Source organism: Lactuca saligna, chromosome 9 (assembly GCF_052625555.1).
Source record: "Lactuca saligna cultivar CGN05327 chromosome 9, ASM5262555v1, whole genome shotgun sequence".
Lineage (NCBI taxonomy): Eukaryota > Viridiplantae > Streptophyta > Magnoliopsida > Asterales > Asteraceae > Lactuca > Lactuca saligna.
The window spans coordinates 8,777,920-8,784,765 of record NC_136425.1 but is presented as its reverse complement, the minus strand read 5'-3'; the positions used below and the strand labels follow the sequence as shown (position 1 = coordinate 8,784,765).

The following is a 6,846-nucleotide window of genomic DNA, read 5'->3' as shown; positions in this document are numbered from 1 at the left end:
GAACTTTTTACCCTTGTTTTTCGGGATGTTACACCGCTAGCTTTTCTTCTTCCTCTTTTTTCCTTGGTACCTTTTCTTGGATAGTGGGGTGGGCCGTTTTTTTTCCTTTTTCTTTTTTGGTTAAGGTGGTGGTGGTGAAGGTTGTGTTTCGGAAACAAAATATGGCGAATGAGGTGGTTGTAATTATGAAAGTGGTGGTTGTGACAATTGTGGATGGAAATGTTGTTGGAATTTTTGAAATTGGTGTTGAAATTCCGATAAAGGTTGAAAGTGCTATTGGAAAAATGGTGTTTGTTGGATAGAGGAACCTATTTGAAGCAAATTGACAAAACCACCTTGAGGTTATTCCATGATCGGGAATTGACGAGGGGTTGTATCTAACGCAAAGCGTTATTGGGTTTGTGATTTCTAAAGTTTAGGGGAGGGTTATTTTGGTTGGGATCCATGCTTTTTTGTTGTAAAATGGTAATATAGAGAAAGAAAAGAATAATGTAAAGAAATGTGGATGTATAGTGTGGTTATTATAAGTAAAATTTGTTTTTAATTTTTTTTTTTAAATTAGCCGTTGAACGGTCCTTCGACAGTCAAAATGAAAAAAACCACTCCTATTGGTTGACTAACTTCGTTGTGGGCGGCATAATTGAGCACACCAATGGCAAATCATGAAGGCTCGGGCTAGTGTGCACGAGCTATGGTCGTGGCCAACTAGAGCACAAGACCTTTCGTGGTTCGTATACCAGAAGGCCTTACTCTATTTCACAACCCTATGCATTTCCTACTCTGACCGAAACAATAAAACCCTCCATTCACCTTTACCATCTATTATTGTTGGTTCACCGGAACCCTATCAAAGCTTTTCGACTTTTAGCACCATCGACTGCTTCTTCTGCCACCATGAACCACTACTTACTTAAACTGATGCAATCAAGATGGTGATGGTTCTACCTATCCATAGACCTGATTTCTCAAGCCCTGAAGATTCAAAAGTCATCGATGAGTTCTCCATCTTCGTGCAGTGAATTCATAAGGTAAGTCAGTAATTAGAGGTAATTTGTCAAATTAGCTTCATGCATCCACCAAAATCTATCTCCAAGCTTAATACAAAAGCTCAATTTGCTATTGGTTGAACTAACTGCACAATTGGGATCTTATTTGCTTTCGATGTGGGTAATATCACAAATTTTCTACCACTTCACCCTTCTAAATCGATTGCATACTCTTCCTTATTTCCTTGTTTTTTTGAATTGCAGATGTGGGTTGTGCAATTAGTGATGAAGGCTACTGTGTGGTGGTTTATAGAGGTGTTTGATGATTGATAAAGGTGGGTTGATGGTTGAGAATTGGTGGTTAAAGGTTGTCAAATGAGGGCTAAGAGAGGGTGATGTTAGGTGCGTGAACATGGGAGAAAGGTGATGGTATCGGGTTGCCTTTGATATTGATTCGGTGGTGATAAACGATATGTAATGATGGTGATTGATGGTTGATTTTATGCATATAAACAGAAGAGTATGATGGTGGACGAGGGTGGAGTTAGCAGTTGGTGGTGGTATAATTAGGTTGTTGAACCCAATCATTTACTCGTGTGGCCCTATAAATAATGTTTATCTATTAGCAAATATTTGATAGATGTTTTATAACTTTGAATCTCCATATAAGCCGTTTCCATACTTAACCCCTAAAACATATAAAATTGATAATTCCTTAGGCTATTCAAAATACTATTCACGATGGGGCTTTGTTGCCACGGTGGCAGACCATTACAACCGTATACATCATCTTGTGTGTGTCGTGGTGTTGTGGCATGTGGTCACCACCACATTTGAGAACATGGTTCATTATCTCTTGCAACCATCTTCTTCTTTTTTTTCTTTCTCTTCTCTTCTTCACAATGGTAAGTATATAGATTGTGCATGTGGTGGTTTATGGTGGCATGTGAAGTATAACGTTATATAGATTGTATCACCATATCAAAGAAAATATATTTATTTAATATTTTAATTTTAGAATAACGTAGTATTTTTATTATTATACAATTCTTTTAAAGTATAACTCTGTTTTTAGTATGCAATTAACTATCACATAATTTCAAATAATATTCTGTCATAAAAACTTGCTAAAAATACAATTAACATATCTTATATATATATATATATATATATATATATATATATATATATATATATATATATATATATATATATATATATATATATATATATATATATATATATATATATATATATATATATATATATATATATATATATATATGGAAAGTGAATATACCCTCAAGGGTATATAAGCTTAGGTACCCAAATCCATTATAATACGTGATTTTGTTTAATATATTCATTATAATGTTCTTAAGCTTCAACCCTTGACTTGATTACTTTCAAAATTTTCGAAATTTCATTATTATCTTCCTTTTACATCACATCTTTTTGCCGAACACCCACTAGGCTATATATATTACAGTTGAAAATGAAATTATGTAATAAGAATATAAATGTGAAATTGATAAACATCTTGGAAGTAAATCAAGTTAAAGTTGAATTATAAAAACATTGAACCATTAAAATGTATATAAATGATACAAAACGATGTAGTATAGTGAGTTTGGGTACCTAAACTTATATACCGTTAAAGGTATATTCACTTTTCCCATATATATATATATATATATATATATATATATATATATATATATATATATATATATATATATATATATATATATAGGTTCAGGTTCATTTGAGACCATTCTAATTTTGTAAGACCGTGAGACCAAATCTAAAAATAATTTTAAAATGCAAAATAAATTGAAAAATCTAAAAATTCTTTTTTTAAATATTATTTTCGGAACTTGAATTAACTAAAAAAAATATAAAAATATATAAAAAAAATATAAAAAAATAAAAAAAATTCCGTTTTTTTTTTTTTTGAAAAATACGTGAAATATTCTAAATAGAATATTACACTGACATATTCTAAAAAATAATTTTAAAATGCAAAATAAATGGAAAAATCTAAAAATTCTTTTTTTAAATATTATTTTCGGAACTTGAATTAATTAAAAAAATAAAAAATAAATAAAAAAAATTCTATTTTTTTTTAAAAATACGTGAAATATTCTAAATAGAATATTACACTGTATATATTCTAAAAATAATTTTAAAATGCAAAATAAATGGAAAAATCAAAAAATTCTTTTTTTAAATATTATTTTCGGAACATGAATTAACTAAAAAATAAAAAAATGCGTCTCACGGTCTCACAAAATATATATATATATATATATATATATATATATATATATATATATATATATATATATATATATATATAGGGTTAGGTTCATTTGAGACCACCTATATTTTGTGAGACCGTGAGACGCATTTTTTTATTATTTTTTTATTTTTTAGTTAATTCATGTTCCGAAAATAATATTTAAAAAAATAATTTTTTTTAAATATATATATATAATTTAAAAATATCATATTTAATATTGGACTAATTCTAAAACTCATAATCATCTTTTTAATATTATGTGTAGAATAATTTCCGGGTTTTATGTTAAATATTTAGTAATTTATGTATAAACCATGTTTTCCATTTTTATATACATTAAATAGTGTAAAATCAAAGTTGATTTGTGCTAATTATTCATCAACACTATTTTTTGCAATATAATTACAAATTTTTTTAACAAGAAAATAATATTTTGTAGTATGGTCGGTAGGAATTGTTTTTATAATTAAAAATATATATATATTTAGAGAGCATTGCATTAGTTTCGGATTTTATTTCCAAAACACAAACAAAACATCACAAAAATAATATTTTACAGTCTCGATGAAGTTGTTTTTAGAATTAACAGAAGAAATATTCAGAGACCCTTACAAAAATAACATTACAAATAGGTCCAAAAAATCCACAAATAAAAAAATCGACTCTGCTGGGGATCGAACCCAGAATCTCTGGTTCCGTAGACCAGCGCCTTATCCATTGGGCCACAGAGTCAATTGTTTGTTTTACATACTTGATAAACCTTATATTTATTATACCAGTTTAATTGGTTTTATAATTTTGGATATGTAATTGTTGTTTATCTAAATAAAACTAATGTTATGTATTCGATTATTTATTTACTATATAAAACATATTTTTAGATAACTAATTTTTTCATATTGGTTTTGTATCTATCTATTGAAAAAATAATAAATAAACAATTATACCTTATCTAAATTAAGAGAAGTTACAAAGACAACTTTTCAAATACCCAACAAACTATATTCTTTCATATCCTTCTCACTCAGAACATTACACCCCGTTTCCGAGTTCAATTTAACGAGAGAAACGAAATAAGAAGAAAATAAGAGAAATTGATGTTCTCGAGTTTCATTAAAGGAGAAGAGTGGAAGGAAGTGGGGGGAAATGACATAATCGCTTTCCCTCCTAACTTTCCTTCCGATTTTGGGAGGATTTGGAAGGAAATAACAAAATGATTCATTTTCTTTCTACTTCTCTCCAACTTGGAAACACAAAAGAAAATTTTGTTTTCTTTTCCTTTTTCTATTTTTCTCTCATGCTTTTTTTTCTCTTTTTTTCTTTTGTTAAACTCGGGAATGAGGTGTTAGAGCAAGTCCTTTGGTGATCATCTCGAATAACCACATGCTCTAAATTATATATTCCCTCTTTCTCAAACCACCACTAAACCTTCGCCCATCCCACTCAAAAGTATGAACCCACCGTCTACCACTATCTTCCCCCTCTTTCTTTCTCGATCATTATCTCCGACAATCACACACACTGAAACATCCCAAAAATACAAGGCAAAAATTTCGTTTGAAAACGTTACTAAAACCATAATATGCAAATGTCATATAAAAAAACATAAATCGTGTGTCTCAAAATGTCATAAAATATGTCTCAGTTCAAAACTGATGTCAAGATCATGTCAAAAATATCAGAGTCTAACTCCCAGGCTAAAATTGTGGTGTGTGACATGCCATCATCCAGAGCCCTTCCCATTGCTAGTTGAAATACCTGAAACTGTAAGCATGAAGCTTAGTGAGCTCCCCCAAACTACCACATACCATACAATAACATATAAAACACATATTGGGCCTTGCCCACTGCATCGGACCGAAGTCCGGAACTGACTAAGGCCTTGCCCTGTGTATCGGACCGAAGTCTAGAACTGACTAGGGCCTTGCCCTCTACATCGGACCGAAGTTCGGAACTGACTAGGGCCTTGCCCACTGCATCGGAACGAAGTCGGGAACAAACAAGGGCCTCGCCAACTGCATTGGACCGAAGTCCGGAACTAACTAGGGCCTCGCCCACTGCATCAGACCGAATTCCGGAACTAACTAGGGCCTTGCCCACTGCATTGGACCGAGGTCCAGAACTAATTGAACATAGCATAACATAACCATAACATATAACAGTAACACATATATTGCATACTGCATTGGATCGCAGTCCAGAACACATAACACATAGACATGCCTGAATCACAAAGACATCAAGCATACTGAACTACTTCTCGGGACCATCCCGGCATCGGACCGCAGTCCGGAAATACTGCTATCTAAACGGGTCAGCATTGTGGCCATAGACTCGTTCCTATTGGAAGGAAACTCACGTCACACTGCTGAAGTCCCGTAGACATAATCCCAAACTGCTGAAGTCCCGCAGACTCAACCCCAGCTGCTGGATGACAGATTCTCGAACTGTCAACACCAAAATATCACCCAATTAATAATTGGGTCCCAACACATAACCATAAATATATACTTGGATAATTACTACATTACCCCACGGTTGTCTTTATTCAAGCCCAAGGCCCAATCCATAGGCCCAAAGTCAACTATGAATCAAAGCCCAATATATGGCCCAATTTTCCAAATTGGACCCAAATCTTTGCATGGTCTCATTCTAAGGCCCAACAAAAGGTCCAGTCAATTATTTGGTATTTTTAATGGCCCAATATCTCATAATCACAAAGGCCCAAACTATAGCCTATCTATGGCCCAATTTTCCAAATTGGGCCCAAACCCTCATATGGGTCTTACCCTAAAGCCCATCAACATATTATAGTCCGTAATATTATTATTAGATGGCCCATTAATAATCCAATCATCAAGGCCCACTAAAAAGGTCTAATGAATCCTTTGTCTAACAGCTCTTGCAGCTATATAGACAACTCCTGCATCTTAGGAGGAGCCAACCGATACGGTGCCTTGGATATCGGAGCCACACCAGGAACTAGGTCGATCCTGAACTCTACCTGCCTCTCCGGAGGTATCCCAGGAAACTCCTCGGGGAATACATCTACGAACTCTCGTACCACTGACACATCGCCCACCGTCGCCTTACCTTCCTCCCGGGTATCCATAACATAGGCAGCATATCCTACGTAACCCTGCTATAGGTAGCGCCTAGCTCTCGCTGCTGAACATAAAGTTGGTCCCTGCTGTGGCCTCCCGCCCTGAATCACTAGCTCTCCCCCACTTGGGGTCTTGATCAACACTAAATGTTGCGCGCAATCGATCACCGCCCTATTGAGGCTCAACCAATCCATCCCTGTGATAACCTTGTTCCCCCGCAAAGGTATGGGAACCAAATCTACCAAGTAACGCTCTTCGTACAACCTCAGAACACAATCTTTGAAAACCTCCGACGCCCGCACTGATCGGTCGTCTACAATATCAACCTCTAGGGGGCACTCTAACATGCCCGAAGACTCAGGAAACCTTTTGCTAAGCACAGGAGAAACAAATGATCAAGTAGCACTTGAATCAAACAACACTTGAACTGGAATACCATTCACATGGAACGATC

General features: G+C 34.0%; 1 non-coding gene across 1 annotated transcript; it reads right to left on the bottom strand.

Moving 5' to 3' along the window:
• Nucleotides 1–3,947: 3,947 nt before the first annotated feature.
• On the bottom strand, nt 3,948–4,020 carry TRNAR-ACG (transfer RNA arginine (anticodon ACG)). Its single transcript has one exon. It is a non-coding gene; the product is annotated as a tRNA-Arg (tRNA).
• Nucleotides 4,021–6,846: the final 2,826 nt, after the last annotated feature.